Raw genomic sequence first — 18,516 nt, forward strand, 5'->3', positions numbered from 1 at the left:
AGGCAAAACTACTTTTTACATCGTGCACAATGGAAAAAGCACAATCTATATCTTTTCATAATCACAGGTACTGATTATTGAGTGCCTACCCTGGGTGAGGTAATACAATTATTATCACTATTCTTAATGTAATCCTACAAAATAGTTAGTATCCCCATTTTATACTGAGAAAACTGAAGCTTAGAGAGGTCTTGTTTTCTCGAAGTCAGACTAGCTTGGAAAAGGTAAAGCCTGGATTTTTTTTTTTTTTTCAGAGAGAGATACAGAATGAGCACACATTTCAGCAGGGAAGGGGCAGAAAGAGAGGGAGACAGAGAATCCCCAGCAGGCTCCACGCCATCAGTGCAGAGCCAGATGCAGGGCTCGATCCTACGAACCATGAGATCATGACCTGAGGCAAAATCAAGAGTCAGCTGCTCAACCGACTGAGCCACCCAGGCACCCCAAAACATGGATACATTAAATTGAATGTATCCTCACTGCTTCCCCCCATTTTTTAGAAAAATTCAGAATCTATAAACCTTTCTTACAAAATATGTTTCACCATATGGTTTTGGAACTTTGGCAATAATTTCTTTACAGGAAAGAAAAACACTCAGTGATGATTATTAACTGGGTTTATTCATCTTTTCAACAATGTCAGGAACATGTGACACCTATAAAAGGAAGAAACCCCTGCTCACAGGGTGCCCAGAGTCCACTGCCTGTGTGCTGCCTGGACAGAACAAGAAAAAGACACAGCAGAATCTGCAAAACCACTTGATCTTTCCATTAAAGCAGAAAAGCATATGGCCTTTGCTTGACTTCTTGGCCAAAAACAAAACAAACAAACAAACAAAAAAACCAAAAACAAAACAAAAAAAAAAAAACTGGCAGTTTCAGAAACCTGATATTTAATTTGTTTATTTAATAGTAACATATTTAATCATAGTTTGTCTCAGCTCCCTACCAAGATACCTGAAATCCCTTGTACTGTTACACCAAAAAGTAGTTTTCTGGGCTGACATACCAGAGGTACAGTCATGATTTACCCCAGAAAGAAGGTCTCATTGTGCATTCTTAAATCTGGCAGGAAAGGAGTGGGTTGTTGGTGATCCAGTCCAGCTACCCTGTATCCTTGCTCTAAGCACTTGGGCACTTCCTGCTTAGCCTCAGTTTCTTCATTTGTAAAATGGAGCTGTCACTGTCTCCTTGTGCTCCCTTGCTCCCTTCAGTAACAACTCTTTCCCCTTTCACCCGTCACCCCCCCTGCCATACCTGCATCAGCACTGCATACTTAGTGGCCCGGGACCCTGAAGCATGTGTTGATGGAGTTAGTGGGATGCGGACTATTTTAATTCACATATGCTTTCAGCCCTTACCCTCCCCCGACCACAGCACCACATATTGTTGTTTTTGTTGTCCTTGTAGTGTTAACAATGATCCTGGCCCCTGTCTGAGCTGCCTGCGTCCACATCTTGTGGAGGATCCATACATGTAGATCTGTCAGTCAAAGCGTGTGATTTGGAGCAGAGATCCTCAGAGAGAGACAGCAGTATGACCCGTGGATCAAAAGAAAGACTATGGACTTGCGTGTACTGAGCCTTCTAAACACTCAGAGCTCAGCAAGAGAAATCTGCCACAATCATATCCCCATCCTTCCCTGGCTTTTCTCCTTGCTTTTTGTATGCTCACTAAGGGTCTTCTCCATCCTGCTTGACACTCTTGGCTTCAGTGTTCTTTTTCCTGATTTCTCCATCTCTGCAGTAATCTATGGCATGTTGTGTCTCTGCCCCTAGAGGCTCAGTGCTGCGGGACCTCTGTGTGCAGCACTGGACAGAGCTGGAAGCAGGCGGTGACTTTGTCCTGGGAGAGGGTCCGTAACAGTACACAGTCCTTGAGAAAGGAAGGGGAGTCACTTGGAGAGTAGGTAGGGATGGATGTCACAGTGCTGGGTTGGATTTCCCTGGCTCAGAAGGGAACGCATGATTCCAAGTCCTGGGGAATCATGAGATGCGGCGGGGAGTAGGGAAAATGAAAATTCCAAGCAGGAACAGCAGTGCAGAAAGAGAAGATGGGGGAGCATACACACATGGCCCTCTCACACTGAATTGAGTCTGCTGAAAGCACAAAAACAGCCAGGATTTCTTCTGTCATTGTTTTCTTTTCTAAGAAGCATGGTGCAGTTGTACACCAACATTTCCCACACAACCTACATCTCCTCTTTCTTGAATGTTTGCAGGGATTGGAATTCATAGACATTTCACCCGGCTATTTTTGATTTCCTTCCAAAGCTCTTAATTGTCTGTGCAGGTTTTTGGTGAAAGGAGTTTTATAGAGAATAGTTTGCAGAGAGGTAAACAGTATGAGGCAAAAGGGGAGTTCAATTAGTTGTTATAGATTTGAGAAGTAAACTCTGAGAAGCACACTGGCAACAGATGCAGCTGCATGATTCGCTGACTGCATACTGGGGCAGGCAAACAGACGGAGCATAGGCTATCATGTCTGCCCTTGTGGGATTCTGGTCCCACCTTGGGTGTTATTCGCTGTACATCTTGGGCAAAGAGTCTAATCCTTTGAGTGGTCGGGTGAGATACCCAGATGGGCTCATGACAGCCAGAGTGGTGATATGTATTTAAAGAGAATACATTGGTGAGGCTTGTGGCAGATGTCTGTTCCATTTATGGTGTACTAGTTATCCATTGCTGAGTAACATACTGTCCCCAATTTAGCGACTTATAACAATTCACTATTACCTTTTATAGTTGAGTTTAGTGAAGTCATCTGGGTGGTTTTTACTTGGGGTCTCTCATGCTGTGTAGTCAGATGGCTGGAGTCACATGAAAGTTTGACTGAGTTGGAAGTCCAAGATGGCATCTTTGTCCACCATCTGGCACCTCAGCTTGGATGCTTAGAATAGCTAGGTATGGCTGGGCATCTCTCTCTCTATCCATGCAGCTTCTCCACATGGCTAGCTAGTGCTTCCTCCCAGCATGCAGGTCTAGAGTATTCAGACTTCTGACATGACAACTGACTTCTCCCAGATGAAGCTTCCAAGAGCACAAGATAGGCTACAAGATTTCTTATGACTCATCGTCTGAAAGTGTAGAGTGTCACTTTGCTCTGTCTCATGGGTGACTCAACGACAGCTCAGATTCACATAGAAGGGGCACTAGGGCATGAATATTTGCGGGTAGGGTTCCTTTGGGAGGGGGGCATTTTTGGAGACTAGCTCAACATGCAAGGTGATTGCAAAGTAGGGTCCTTCATCAGTTATGGGTTGTGTGCACTGTCCATGCGGCTTTTTCTCTATGACCAGACACCATGTCCATCTGGGAATAACCCCAGTGCTACTTTGTCCTCGACATCCTGGGAATAGCACAGAGTAGGACAATTTATTATTCTTGCTACAGTCACCGAATCAAGATGCTATGGACACATTTTAGATTTATAATTCATCTTCAGCCATTCACCAAGAAGGGTTTTTGACTGTTGTCGTTGCTGCTGCTGCTGTTGCTGCTGTTGTTGTTGTTGTTTAGCAGAAGGGATAATCTGTGAGGAGCTGTTGGATGGAACCAAGATGAGACAAGGAAAAGTGGATTCGGAAGCAGAAAGGAAGCATAATAAAGAAAGTCAACTAAGAACCTGTTTCAGTTCTTAACGCAGACCAGGTTAATCCTAGAAGGTAGAAGCCTTAGAGGTGAAGGACGTTCAAGAAATCCTCTCTGTCATTGTGTTAAAGCTATGCCAGCCGCCACCTTCCTTGGTTCAGTGCCTCAGTTTTTGAACACGACAGCTGTTCAGACACTCTGTATTCGTCTCTTCATTCACCGAACAGATATACAGTGAGCAGCTGCTCTGGGCTAGGAAATGTGTTAGACACTTTGGGAGATATGAAGATGAATCAGACCAGAATTTGGGCAGAACACAGCCCCCACACAGAAATCCAGAGTATGCTGTAGTGCGGGAGGGGGTGGGGAGGAATGTAATCTTGATAAAGAATTGCAGCTCTGTCTGCTCAGCTCTGCTGGTGTAGGGATGACATCTCCTATCACCGCTGCCACCACCGTCACTCTTTTGCCCTGGAGACTGTCATTCTGTAAGGATCTGGCAGCACCACAATAGTGCTTCTCCCTCGTGGAGGGAAGGTACCTACTTTGGACTCAGACACAATGTGGGTTGTCTCAGAAACTGGCTCCAAGACTTCATATCCCCCTACAGGTTTGCTGGAGCAAATGTATGTGACGTATGTAGTGTGGTGTAAGAAGTTGGATGAATGGCTCCCTTTATCTTTTTGTCCAAGTACCAAATACACACACAGTCCCACCGTCTTTTGATACCTTTAAACCCATGGTAGGTTTTTCCCATTTCCTACACAACTGTGATCATTTGTTTACATCTCTCCACACCTGGGCTGTTTTCCTCCAAGAAAAGTCTATCTATGCAACTGTGTATCCCCAGTGTCGAGTAGTATGTCATTTTATCGGTTCACGTCACCTTTAGATTAATAATGGTCCTTTAACTTTTTGCAGAAATCACTGTATTTTCGGCTCAGTGGACCCGTGACACTTGTTCCTGTTGTCATTTGTTGAGTGACCAATCAGATGGGTGGAGTGTGTTATAGAAATTGGCAGCAAGTATCCAATGGGTGAAGAAGGTAAGATGGGCCCACTTTACTATACTATGGATGTGGAGGTGGAAATGATGCCCAGTGGGCCCCTCCCTGCAACCTGTCTTTGTTTGAACCTTCACCAAATCTAAAGAAGTACTTGAGATGAAAGCTGGCCTACTTTCTTGGGATTTGAGAAATGTGATTATTCACTGTTGTTCTTGGGGTCTCTTTATTGAACATCTGTTATGTATTAGTACAAACGTGATAATTTTTTGTTTGTTTTTTTTTTGGGGGGGAAGAGGGGTGACTATAGAAGATTCAGAGGAGGAAGAAAGAACTAAAAGAGATTCTTCAGCAAAAACTCAGCTGGATAGACTAGAAAAATTGCCATGTTGCTTTTTCCCACCTTTTCTTCTTTTGAAGATAATTCTATAAATGTGAACAAGGTGGCTTACATCCCATGGCCAGGAGGCTGAACCTTTTAGACCTTGAAAGAAAGAACATAAGATCATAAGCCAAAAGGCTGATTTCAACTGCCAGGCCCAGCTTTTCCATTCACTTTCCATGTGCCCTTAGGTTAATGAGCTCTTTTTCGGGCCACAGGGTGGTTGGACCTAGGGTCTTTAACAGTTCTTAAGTTTTAGGATTCTATGAATCCAATTATCTCCTCTATTTTTTCAGTGGTAACTGAAGCTATTTTTGTAAGACATTCTAATATCCAGGTAGAAATTTAATAATTAATTCTACCAGCATTATTCCCTACATTTTAGGGGTCTAGACCCATCTATCCATATGTCTATGGCTCATCTCCATGTAGATGTCCACCAAGTGCCTTAAATGCAGAGGCCAAATATAATTCATGCTTTTCTCCTCTAAACCTTCACTTTGTCCTATGTGTCACATTTCAGGGTAGCATCACAATTAACCCAGATCAGAAACATGGGAAGGGTACCATATGCCTCTCAATCCCTTACCTCCAACAGCAGTTTATTCCTATTGCTTCTTACTGGTGCTACTCTGATTATCTCTGAAATATATATATATATATATATATATATTTTTTTTTTTTTTTTCTTTTTTCTTTTTTTTTTTTTTTCTCTTTATCCCCACTGCCATCATCCAAACATGATCCTGTTTCTCCAGGTTGTTGCCACCTGACAGGTCATTTTGCAGCTGGGGTTACTTCAACTCCAGCATGTTGTATCTTTCATACAAATCCTAAACAATGTCCCTACATCTGGATATTATTTTATTTTCCTGCTTAATCTTTTCAGTATCAGAGATATGAATTCCTTAATAAACTTCTTCCATGACAAGGCCACTGTTTTGCTGTCTAGATTCATCTCTTGGCCGTTCTCTCTGTACACCCAGCCCTTACTATACGCATCTACTGTACGATCTACTATAGGGTACAACTGTATTTACACAAAGTCCCATAATTTCTCTTTCCTTACAAGCTAACTCTCACTCACTTTATATCTTGGCTTGCACCTCGCTATCTCTAAGGAATTCTCTCTGATCCCTGTAGACTGAGTAATAGGTGTCTCCTAGGCAACACTTTAGTAGTCCAAGATTACACCATTTACTATGACTTCAACATTGGGCTGTAATTATCTATTTAATTGTCTATCTTCCCAGCTATACCTGGAGATTCTCGAAGGCAGGACTTACTTGGGGACTGCTGTGTTCCTAGTTGCAACCACCGTATCTGGCCTCAAGTAGGTTCTCAATAAATATTAATCAAACATATGAATAGGAACTTAAGTATATTTTGAATAGAAGATGAGGAAGGGCAGCTGATGTTACCACAGAGAGAAAAGTCAGAATAATGGCAGCTAATAGGTATTGATTGCTTAGTACACATCGGGCAGATAAGATCTTTAAAGGCATCACCCCCCATAATCCTTGCAAAAACCTAATGTGGTAGGTACTATAAATATCCAAGATTTTCTAAATGATAAAAATGAGTCTTGGAGAAGATAAGCAGCTTGTGTATGACCATATTGCCATAATTTTTATCCTTGGAAATTTTTATCCTTGAGATGCGTGACTTTAGCTAGAGCTTATGTATTTTACCACTCCCTTATTTTCTCTTATCCGTGAATGAATCTGCTCTGTAAGGACAAAAAAAAATTTCCTCCACATGAGGCAGGACTCTTTTCTTACAGTCCACGCAAGCTTTTGTTACATAGATGGTCATCCCCTGTGACTAGACCGTAAATCTTTGGTGATTTTCCGGGTGTTCGCACACTCATATTTTAATGTGAGTCTGTCTGAGGACAAAATTCCAATTTGGGGAGGCCCCCCAAATCTTTCTCCCCTGCTCTGATTGATGTTTATTGTGGGAATAAACCAATGAATGAAAACTGTCTTCAAGGAGCAGAGTGGCCCTTCCCTGTGAAGGCACCAGTACGATCTGCTGTGTATGACTGGCTCCCCTCAAATTAGTATATTTTGCACTCATTTGCTCCAAAGCCTGGCTCAGCAGACGAGATGCATCCCTCCTGTAGAAATGTCTGGGAATGATGATCATCTCATTTCTGACAAGCCAAATGGGTCTCTTGGTTTCATTGGCCCTGTGAATTATTCAATAGAACATGCAACTGACATTTCCTATTTTTCTACATAATAGGGACAATTAGAATGAGGTATCAATGAAGCAGAGTCAGAAGTTAAATAGAAAGTACTTGAATTTAATTTCTCTTTTAGGAAATCTGCTACTTGTCTTTGTTTTTTTTGTTTTTTTTTTTGTTTTTCTATTTAGAAATTAAGAACAGCCTAGTTTGAAAAGTTCTGCATAGCCTCTTTCTAAGGAGAGGAAGGTAAACTATTCTAATGTTCATAAAACCCTTGACAAAAAACCACAGCATGGTATAGACAGAATGGCCACTTGATCTTTCAGGCTAAGATTCTTGTTTACAGAAAGGATTTTATTTTATTTTATTTTATTTACTTTACTTTACTTTATTTACCTAGAAGAAAGGAAAGACTTGTTCATGATTATACTATAAGGTTTTGGAAGAACAAAACAAAATTAGCCAACAACTTAGGCTGAGGACTCACATTCTTGGTCCATGATCAGTTCACAATGCCAGCATTTCTTGAAGGTATGTTTTTTGAAGGCAGAGATGAAAGGGCACTTCCCTTTTCCTGGAGGAGCTTCCAATCAAGTTGCTCTGTATAAAGTGTTCAAAATCCAAGTAGGAAGAAAAAAGAGTGAGATGGGGTAGAGAGAAAGACTTGTAACAAATGGTGGTGACAGAGTTCGGGCTTATACGATCAGCTCTTAGGCTGACCTCCAGGGAGATCCACTTGAGCCTCATTCCTGGCACACATTTTACTTAGGTGTCTCCTCAGAGCAAGGGAGGAATGACCTAGGTTAGCTACAGGATAGTGCTTCTCAGCCCTGCTACCTGGCTGGGCTTGTATAGTAGGGCACTGGGGCAGATAGGAATGCCTTGAAGTGAAAAGTATTTGCCCTTCTGTTCATGAAAAGCTTACATGCATTGAGATTCTCCTGAATGATAATCAGCAGGGGCCAGTGGTCACAGGTCACCCAATTATCTTTCATTTGCATAACAATCAATCCCAAAAAGCCGCTTTGCGGGGTGGGGGGGGGGGGGGCTCACCTGTGTTAAGTATCCACCAGGCCCTGCTTTGTCCCTGACAGTCTGAAATGTTGGCAGCCTGCCTTCTAACCCCCTGTGCCTGCTGGGTCTGTCTGTGAATGCACATTTCCTATTTTGGGATGTAGGCCATTGTGGAGAAAGAGGCCAAGTATCTGTCTATAGCTGGTGTCACCTGAATAAAAAACAGACAGTCCACTTGCTGACTTCTTTGCCGATCTTCAGTCTGTGCGATGTGACTGCCAGTACCACAATCAACCAAGAATTACAGGAAGCTTTTGTGTGCTGGGCAACTTCAACCAAAGTTGTGGCTCTTTGATCTTGCTTTATTTAACTAATGGTGAACAAAATGCAGAGACCACTCCTGATAATAACAGTAAGAGCTGATATTTAATGAGCGGGCCCACGTGCGGCCACTGTGCTATGTGCTTTACATTCACCATCTTGTTGGATATCACCAGAACTTTGAGTGGTATGTGCAGTCATCACAATTCTTTTGTAGATGAGGACCTTGAGGTCCAGAGAGGTTAACATGAACTTGCCAAGGGACATCTGATTAACAGTGGGTAGAGCTAGGGTCTCTTCTCCTGAGCACTGACTCTTCCAGTTCTTTTGCAGCCTTAATGAACTTGGAGGGCAATTGTGTTACAATTCTTTGGGTATGGCCATGTCCTAAATCTCCACTTGGTTATAAAGGAGACTCAGGCTTCTGGCTAATGCATGAGTATGCAGCTGAATGTATGCGCTCTGTGAGAGGTAACACATTGGGCGAGGCAAAGAGAACCCTGAATGTGTTAACTTATCAGCCATCTCTTGAGAACTGTTCTTGTTGTAGCCATTGGACTAGGTACTGGAAATAAAACAATGGGACAAGTGCACGTGCATCGGGGATACAACAATGAAACTAAAGTCATGCCTCGAAGAACCTCCCTTCTTGTGATGGAGCCAAGCTGGCAGACAAATAACCATGGTGCATAGCTCCTTCTAGACAGGTCCAGGGTCGCACAAGGTGCACAGAGGGACTGTGAAAAATAGTAGAAAAAAGAGGAAATCGGGAAGCTCCAGTAGAGAGGTGACCTTTAGACGTGAAGCCTGAGTAAGAGTTTACCAGGAAAAGATCAGGAAGAATTTTGCAGTATAGAAGTTCTGTAGAGACAGAGAGCAGTACAGCAGTTCTTGAGCCAGTGTTTGTCATGATGAGGTGGGCTATTTTTGTCTTTATTATCTAAGTAGATAAGACTGTTAAATAGATGAAGATGGTTTGAAATTCAAAAGGTGATAACAGGTCTACAGACAATTAAGTCTCCTTCAATGCCTGTCCTTTCCTGGAGGCAGCTGCTACTTTTGGATTCATATGTGACTGTCCAGAGATTTTCTGGACAGTTAGAACCACACATATCCACATAGTCACTCATCTGTACCTATGACTACCTTTCTGTACCTATCTGCACACTCTCCTCATCTGTACCTATAGATCATATCTAGCTATAGACACTGTTATGCACACTGTTCCAGAAAAAGAAAACTTGATGAAGTTTTTCTCCTTGTTTGCTTTACGTGCTCTCCTTTGATTTTAAACTTTTTAAAATTAAGAAAAATAACAAACCTGCAGAAAGTTGCAAAGATAATACAATGAATTCTTAGGAACCCTTCATCTAGAATCACTGATTTTTGAAAATCATTTTGTCACGTTGCATGCAATGATTGTATGGATTTAATCCCTAATGAAGATACAGCTTGGATGTCAGTTACCCAGAGACCTGCGTGAGCTTCCTCTCCCCAGCACTTACTTCCTGAGACAACCCAGGTATACCTGAAATCTAGAACATGTTCCACTTCGTGTCAGTTGCTCTGAGATGCCCTAAGCAGCAAATCCAGGTCCAGGATGGAGACATCAGGAAGGGCCATTCTTTGGGCCACTGGTTATCTACCTTGTGGTCATCTTCGGGAAGGGGTTTTGCCCTGTCTGGTCAAGTGCTCACTCAGCAAGAAGTGAGTGTCTCAGACAGGTGAGCATGCTCTCTGCACTTACTTTCCTGGGCCCATTGGTCCAGGGCAGAAACACACAGTCCAGTTAAAATCTAATCACTTCATTTCCGACAACCGGCCGTGTAGATAGTGTGACTCTCCTTTTCTGCTTGTCAACTCCAGAGAGGCAAACCTCAGAGCCTGGTGTAGAATTCCCTTCTTTTCAAGATCAAAGCTCCTGACTGCTCAAGTTATCTGTGTACTTCCTCCGTGCATTTCATGGCCAGGGACAGTTGGTATTCTATGTGAGAGGGACTTTTAATAATGTGACAGGCAGGAAGTAACCCAAGGAGACAGTGTGATATGGCTTTGTAGTCAAGTGCTCAGGGTCTAGGAGTATTGTTTTCAGGTATTCATCCATTCATTCATTCATTCATTCATTCACTCATCAAATAATTACTGAAAGCCTCCGTGGCACTCTTTCATGTTTTGTGTCAAGACATGTACGTGCTCTTTGCAGACTGTGTGATGGTGATCTGTGGGGTGGCAGGCATACAGACATCTCTCAGCTGAAGAACAGGTGAAACTGAGAGTGCAGGGGTAGAATCTTTTAAGAAATGACTTCCTAGCCATCTATCCATTCCTTCATGCAGTAAACACATATTTACTGACTGCTTGCTCCATCCTGATTCCACACGTGCACCTGTGAATATGACTATGTCGGTCCTATTTTCGTGGAACTCACATGCCAGTGAGGGCATGTCTCCTGCACTCCCTCTAGTCTACCTGTTCCTTATGTTGGTTCCATTAGGAAGGTTCAGCTACTCCCACTGTTTCAGGACAAAAATCAGGCCATTACCTGTCAGCCCTCCCTGGCTTCATGTGATTCCTAAGCCACAGAATCACCATTTCCTCCGGAGGCTACTAACCCAAATTACCCTGTGCCCTGTGGGGGACTCAAGCTCAAGGAAGTTTGAAAGAGCAGAGAAGGAAAGGTAACAAGCCATACTGAAATCTGCCACCAATTAATTGTGTCTGCTGAGGATCTAGAAGGCTGCAGCCTGACACCTGCCAGATGCCTCTATTTGGAAGCTTTAGAAAAATTGTGGAGAGGCCAGTGAGTTCATCTTTTCAAGAGGCTCTGAATTTTAGAATCTAAGCACCATTCCAAATGCTGTTAGGTTGCCACAGCAACAGTTCTTATACACTTTTTTTTTTTAAGAAAATGAATTTTAAAAAAATTTGGCCACACACTTGCAAGGGCAAGTGAGAAGGTGCCTCTCTAAATGAATGTCTGGTAAGTTTCCTGAAGTACTATGTTTCTGTCCATAACAAATACTATTTTGGACCTCTCCACACTTCCAGTTTCACTTAGAATTTCCACTTGAAAAATGGACCCGGGAGGATTGTTATTCATTGCCCCTAACCCGTTTACGTCAGGCTTTGGGCAAAGAAAGAAAAAGCCTTTATCGCTTATGTAGTTTCACTCTTGTCAAGGGTTGGAGCAGAACCCGCAATGGTAGCGAGCAGCCTGTGCTCACACGGGAACGGCCGGGGGGGCTGGCACTTGGGCTCCTGGGAGCACGTCCAGCTCAGTGCCCGCTTCCCCAGTGCTTCTTCCCCTCCAAGCTGCTGCAGGGTTTCTCTTAAACAACTACAGGGCGCTCCGCTTTAAGACTGACAAGATCCAACCTCCACTCCCTCTCATCTTCTGAAGCTCCCATGTCATCCCGCATTTACTCTGCATCCGCATCTTACTGCCAGTAGTCTTGGAACTCACTGTGATGCTTCCCTTCAGATTCCCTTGCACGAGTTTTCCTTCTCTGTCCCCATTTCTCTGGATATGCAGAGAGGAAGCTCCTCCAGATGGAGTGCCCTGACCCCGTGAGATAGAGCTTGCCACTTCTTTCCCCCTAGTCCTTTGGTTTCTTGGGGGGTCTCAACATGCCTTCCATGGGCCCTAGGCAGTTGAAGTTCACCTTCAAGAGCCCCTTTTGCCATAAAAATAATATATTTTATGATTGTTTTCATATAAAGATGAATATAATCTTCTACCCTAAAAGGCCAATTTTTCTTCTGACATTCAAAGAAGCTGTGTGAGGATGTGGAGAAAAAGGAACCCTGTGCACTGTTGGTAGGAATGCAAACTGGTGCAGCCACTATGGAAAACAGTATGGAAGATCCTCAAAAACACAAACAAAAAAACCAAAAAACCTAACTAAAAATAGAACTACCGTATGATCCAGTAATTCCACCTCTGCGTATTTACCCACAGGGGCCAAAAAAAACTAAGTCAAAAAGATATATACACCCCCATATTCATTGGAGAGTTATTTCCAGTAGCCAAGACATAGAAGCAACCCAAGTGTCCATAGACAGATGAATGGATAAAGACAATGTGGTGCACGCCCGCGCGCGCGCGCGCACACACACACACACACACACACACACACACACAGACTGGAATATTATTCAACAATAAAAGAGAAGGAAATGTTGCCATTTACAGCAACATGGATGGACCTTGAGGGCAGTATGCTAAGAGAAATATGTCAGATAGAGAAAGACAAATACTGTATGATCTCACTTATATGTAGAATCTAAAAAAAGTAAATAAATAAAACTGAATTCATAGGTACAGAGAACAGGTTTGTGGTTGCCAGAGGCTGGGGGTGGGGAGTGGGCAAAATAGGTGAGGGTGATCAAAAGGTACAAAGTTCCGATTAGAAAATAAATAAGTCCTGGGGATATAATGTATAGCATGGTATACATGTATTGGATATTTGAAATTGGATATTGGATTGTATATTGGTAATACTGTATTGGATATTTGAAAGTTGCTAAGAAAGTAGATCCTCAAAGTTTTCATCACAAGAAAAAAAAAAGAACTATAGCTATGTGTAGTGACAGATGTTAACCAGATCTATTGTGGTGATCATTTTGCAATATATACAAATATCAAATCATCATATTGTACACCTGAAACTATATAATGGTATACGTCTATTATATCTCAATTCAAAAAAACCAAAAAGACAAAAAAAAAACATTCCTGTGAGCCCCTAAAGTATTATGGGCCCCCGGCACTGTGCCTGATGGAGATGTCCATGGCATTCCTTTGTGACCTTATTGCCATTTATTTGTCTACACGTCTGCAGGATCTTTGAGGATGGAAGTTGGCTGCTTCATGCTGTGTCTTCTGTCACAGCGCAGGGGGTATATGTGCACACTTGGTGAATGGGCCTTCATAGGAATGAGACATTGTCTGATCCACTGCTGAGGGTTTTGGCTGGCACTCCCAGATAAGGCAGTGCTTACTGCTCCAAGTCCATTTTCAGAAGGGACAACCTCCTCCTTTCCCACTACCTGTACAGCCCTTCCTTCTGTGTCACCTGCTTTGATCCCTGCACTTGGATATTTTCCATCTCAATCTCTGGAAGAATAAACTGAATGAACTGAATCAACCTGAGAGAGGTTAAGCAGTCTAGAAAACAGTTGTCTCCTGTTCAGAGTCACACATAGTATATGGAGCCATGATTGATTGATTTAAAGACAGAGAGAGAGAGAGAGAGAGAGAGAGAGAGAGCAAGCAGGGGAGGGGCACAGAGAGAGAGAGAAAGAAAGAAAGAAAGAAAGAGAGAAAGAGAAGCCCAAACAGGCTCTGCACTATGACTACAGAGCTCAATGTGGGGCTCGAACCCATGGACTGTGAGAGCATGACCTGAGCCAGATCAAGAGTCAGACACCCAATGGACTGAGCCACCCAGGCAACCCCCATGGAGCCAAGATTCTAAGTCCCTTTTTTCTTCTAAGACTCCTGCCAGTGCTCTATGGCATCACAGATCTACTGCTCCAAATCGCCAACCCTTCATTTTCCATACCAAGATCTGTAAGAAACAGTAGATCTCAGCGTAGGCAGAACTGCTTCTAAACTCCACACTGCCATATGCTCCCCTGTTTTGCCTTCACCAGAGGACTGGTGTCCCTAGCCAGAGGGCGTGCTTTTGGGAGAGAACCTGCAGCTCTCCACCCCTTCAGGACTTGCCTCAGTTGTAGCTCCAGCCAAGGTCATGGCCCCTCCTGGGGGAAGCCAACATCTGATGTCTGGATCAACAGGGCTTTGGCCCTCTCGGCTGTACCTGCGATCATTTGGAAGGGCCATCCTCGCCCAGAGCACTGCACAGGGTTACCTGAGCCTGTTGTCGGCCTCCAGCATATCTCACTTTCTCTCTCTGTGTGCTCCTGCTTCCTTTCCCTCACACATGCATCATTCTCAAGGGCACCCCGTAATAAACATCCGCATGGGAAACTCCATCTCAGAGTTGTCTTCCCAGAGAACCCAACCTGCCACAAAACTCTATCGTGCAACAAGCCTCCTTGTGTCTGCATGAATACACCAGATTCATTTGTACCTTCATTGTTTTCATTGAATGTGTATTCATTGGATGCTTTGCACTGTGCTAAGTACCAAGATACTGTGAGGAGCAAGACAAGACACAACCTCTGGTCGCATGGAGCTTAAATCACTTCTACTCTGAAGACAGATTTTAATCCTGTTTAATCCATGCTTCTCCCAGAAGCTGGCTGCCCCTGCACTTAGGTGGGGGCCGGGGGTGGGGGGGGGCAAGAGAGGTTTCCCACTGAGTCCTGCTGATTGCTTTACAAAATAAATGCTGCTTCCAAGCGTGTATGAACAGCTTTCTCCTGATCCATGAGAAGACTCCTTCGCTCCCTTCTTTGCCCAGAGTGAGGCCAGAGTGAGGTCTAGGTTAGGAGGGGTAAGAGCTGGAGCAGGAGAACTGGGGGTGCAGTGACTGCCCAGAGTGAGAGGGAAGACAGAGGTGCAGATGACCAGGCCTGCAGGAAGCAAGGTCAGGGTCAGAAGTTTAACTGAGAAGATGAGGTGGAGGGGATACAGGTAGAGGTTTAATCAGCAGCCAAGTGGGGGCAGGGATTGGAGAGTGACTGCCGTTGCCCGTAGTCCTTCCTGAAAAATACGTCATGACATCCGTCTTAATCAGAATAAAACACAGACCCTGTGCTGACAGTGCCATCTAGACATGATCACTCCCCTCACCTCTGCCCTTGCCTGGCTCCCTCAGCCATACTGGACATTGCTCTTTCTTGAACAGACCCAGCCCTTTCTAGCCTCAGGGGCTTGGCATTCTGTGCTCCCTCCATCTGGGTCACCTCACATGCCTGGGGGCTTGTCATCATTCAAGGTTCAGCTTAAATGCCACCCCTGAGGCCATTCCTGACATCACAGCCTCACCTGCCACTCCCCGCCCCCCTGCGCCCAGGTACCCAGGTATTCCACATTTCATCGTTCTGTCTAATCCTTCGCAACAGCTATCTCAATCTGTGAAGCCCACGTCTGTATTCTTTCACGGCTTCCATGTTTTATTGTCTGTTTCCTCGGTGGTATTCTAAGTCCCTGAGGCTCAGAGACAAGGTCTGCCTTGCCCACCTTATATCTTCAACATCAAAAGCAATGCTGTCCCCATTAGTAGCGGCTCAGTAAACATTTCTTGAGCTAATGACTGAGCAAGTACCTACATTTCGAATGTTTCCCCGATGGGTCAACAGGAATATGCCAGAGCATGGGCTCCTCCATGATACTGAGTGGAGTAGAATTTTCAGACCTCTCTCTCTACCCCTCATTCTCATCCTCTGTCTCTGTCCCTCTCCCTCTCTCAGTTCCTCCTGGGCCATCAGTCAGATTTGAGTGGCATCAGTTCCTGGAGCTCTCCACTCTTGGGATGCCAACAGCTGCATAATGGCTTCTCTGCCTGTGCATCTCCACATTAACACAGGCCTTTCGGGCCTGCTCCGGCTTGCCTGACCCATCTCCCATCAGGAAAGAACGTGCATCTGTAATACTCTGGAAAATTAAGGCTGACATGCAGTTTGGTACCCGAAGTGGTTTCACTGAAGCAAACGCGGAGAATAATAGCCGTGCACCTAAATGCTTGAGCAGGTATCAATCAGAGAAACATTCCAATAATCCATGTTTATAAAGCTCGTTAGTACAAATTTTTGAAATAGCACTTACTCCACTTCATTCTTGACAAATGGTGTTTGTAGCCATTGTGATATTTTATTTCAATTATGTGCCAGAGTTGTAGGGAGAGGCTTTCTGACAATAGCAAGGCATAAGCCATTTTTAGTGTGCTTCTATCACTATTCCCGTTGCTAAACTCGACTGGACAGTTCATTAAGATGAAAAATTAACAGCACATGCTTTGGGGAGAATAATCATGGAACATGACAGCTTGCGGAGGCATCGGCACTCAGAAGCAAGACAAACGTGCTGGTCTTCGGTAGAAGTGGCGATTAGCCAATCTGTCAGAAGCCATGAGTTTACTGAGACCCTACTTGTGTGCTCAGCCCTGAGCTGAGGTGCTGGGGGAAAGAAAGTGCAGGAAACATGGCCTTTGAACTCCAACAATATAACCATCTATTTGGAAAGGCTGGGGAGATTTCAGCTGTCAATCTGGGAGCCCCAGAGGGATATACATCAAACGCCTGACACTTTGGTGCTGAATATAAGTCCAGGAGTAATTCAGTGTGGACCTCAGAGATTTCTTAGACCTTGAAGAATAGCAAGATGTTCATTAGCAAACTATGAACTAAATATAGTAGCTGCTAATGGCTAAGAGTTTGCTTTTGGGTGGTGATGAGAATGTTCTACAACAAGACAGTGGTAGATTGATGCACAACTTTGCAGATACACTAAATAAACAAACAAAACAAACAAACAAAAAACCACTGAACTGTGCACTTCCAAAGGATAGACTTGATGATATCTGAATTTTGTTTCAAGAAAACTGTTATTTTTGTAAAGTTTCTACAAATTCTACATAGCTAAATTATAATAAATTTGTTACATGCTCAGAGAATTGAGTTTAGTTCAAATAGAAAAAAAGGGATGGGGCAGACTTACATCGACAGAAAGGAGGCATATACCCATTTTACAGACGAGGACATGAAGAATAAGATCAGTTCATGTCTTGCCCATGAAGCCACAGACCTGGCAAGTAATGGGACTGGGACTTTGCCTCCAGCCTTTCTGGCTCCAGAGCTCGGATGCTTCCCACCCCACTTTGCTGGTACCCAGAAAAACAGATCCTGGAATGCAGTAATAACATGAAAGACAGCAAAGATCATGATTCACCTCAGCAAAGCATCCTCACCATTTTCTCTCTCTCTCTCTCTGTCTCTCTCTCTCTCTCTCATCAGTTCTTACAGCATCCCTGTGAGGGATGAGCAGGTATGAGTGTGCCTACCGGAGGTGGAGGTGGGGTAGGTCTCAGGAGAAAAGGGGGATGGAGAGAACGGAGATGGAGTCGGTTTTCCCAGGATGCATAAAGAGCTCTGCAGCCTCTTCCAGACATTCGAGGTGTTCCCGCCTCCACTTAGGTCTCTGTCTCTCCCTGGACTTGTGTGTGCATCCTTTTTCTCCAATGCAAGTGGAATGTCTGAGTGAAACCATAGAGATGTGGGATCCACGGACATTTAGAAACAAGGCTTGGAATTAGGTATCCTGTCCGTTAAGTATAGAAGTAAATGCTGTTTCTTTTCTCCTCTGTAGAAAGAGCAGATGTACTTTTCTATTGTAAAGCACGCGTCTAGATTAAAGCCACTTAAGTCATTATCTCCCCTGCAGTTCATAAGAGAGCTTCTGATGTCATTCTCAGCTTTCGAGTGTAAATACTGGGTCAAATTCCCATCCTGTTGGACAGGATGGAAATCTGACTCAACATTTGTAAATACTGCTGCATTTAATTCATTTTCACGGGGATATTTGCTTCCCCAGCAGACAGGGGAATCACAGCATCCTGGGAAACAGCCTGTGTAGGAATCAGGATGCATTAACCTAAGCAGTGAGATCAAAACAAAAACTCTGTTTGCCGTCTCCCACCAGAGCCCAAATCCCGGCTGTCCCTGCTGGTTGGCTGCATTCAGGAAGCGTAAATAAAATTAGATCCTCTTGGGTAAGGAGGAACTGAGGTTTACCAAACAGAAGGCTTAAGCAGCCAACATTCTCTTTTCCCATTTCATTGACTTTTCTTTTTAGCTCTTAAGAGGTGAAAGGAACAAGAAAATAATAATAGTAATAATAATAACAATCATACTAATTAAAGGTTAATACTTCCTGAAATATATCCTTGCCTATTTCAGAGTATTTGCCTTTTTAACCCTCATTGAAGGTTGACTCAGAAGTAGGAATGGCCGGATTGTGGTCTTGTTTCAGCCTGCTGCTTGCCAGGAAGGAGACTGCTCTGTGTCTCTCTTGGCTCATATGTCAACTGTGGGGTGATTATAATAATC

At 43.8% G+C, this 18,516-nt stretch overlaps 1 protein-coding gene across 3 annotated transcripts in view; it reads left to right on the plus strand.

Annotated features, from left to right (window-relative positions):
- Positions 1 to 18,516, plus strand: part of CDH11 (cadherin 11) — a 153,058-nt gene that overhangs the window by 58,507 nt on the left and 76,035 nt on the right. For 2 of the 3 annotated variants that reach the window (XM_027075901.2, XM_027075900.2), the window contains one exon: positions 4,512 to 4,636. The exons of the other annotated variant lie outside the window; for it this stretch is intronic. The gene's annotated coding sequence lies outside the window, so the exon portion shown is untranslated. The remainder of the gene's footprint in view (positions 1 to 4,511; positions 4,637 to 18,516) is intronic. 3 annotated transcript variants of the gene reach the window in all.

Source organism: Acinonyx jubatus, chromosome E2 (genome assembly GCF_027475565.1).
Source record: "Acinonyx jubatus isolate Ajub_Pintada_27869175 chromosome E2, VMU_Ajub_asm_v1.0, whole genome shotgun sequence".
NCBI lineage: Eukaryota > Metazoa > Chordata > Mammalia > Carnivora > Felidae > Acinonyx > Acinonyx jubatus.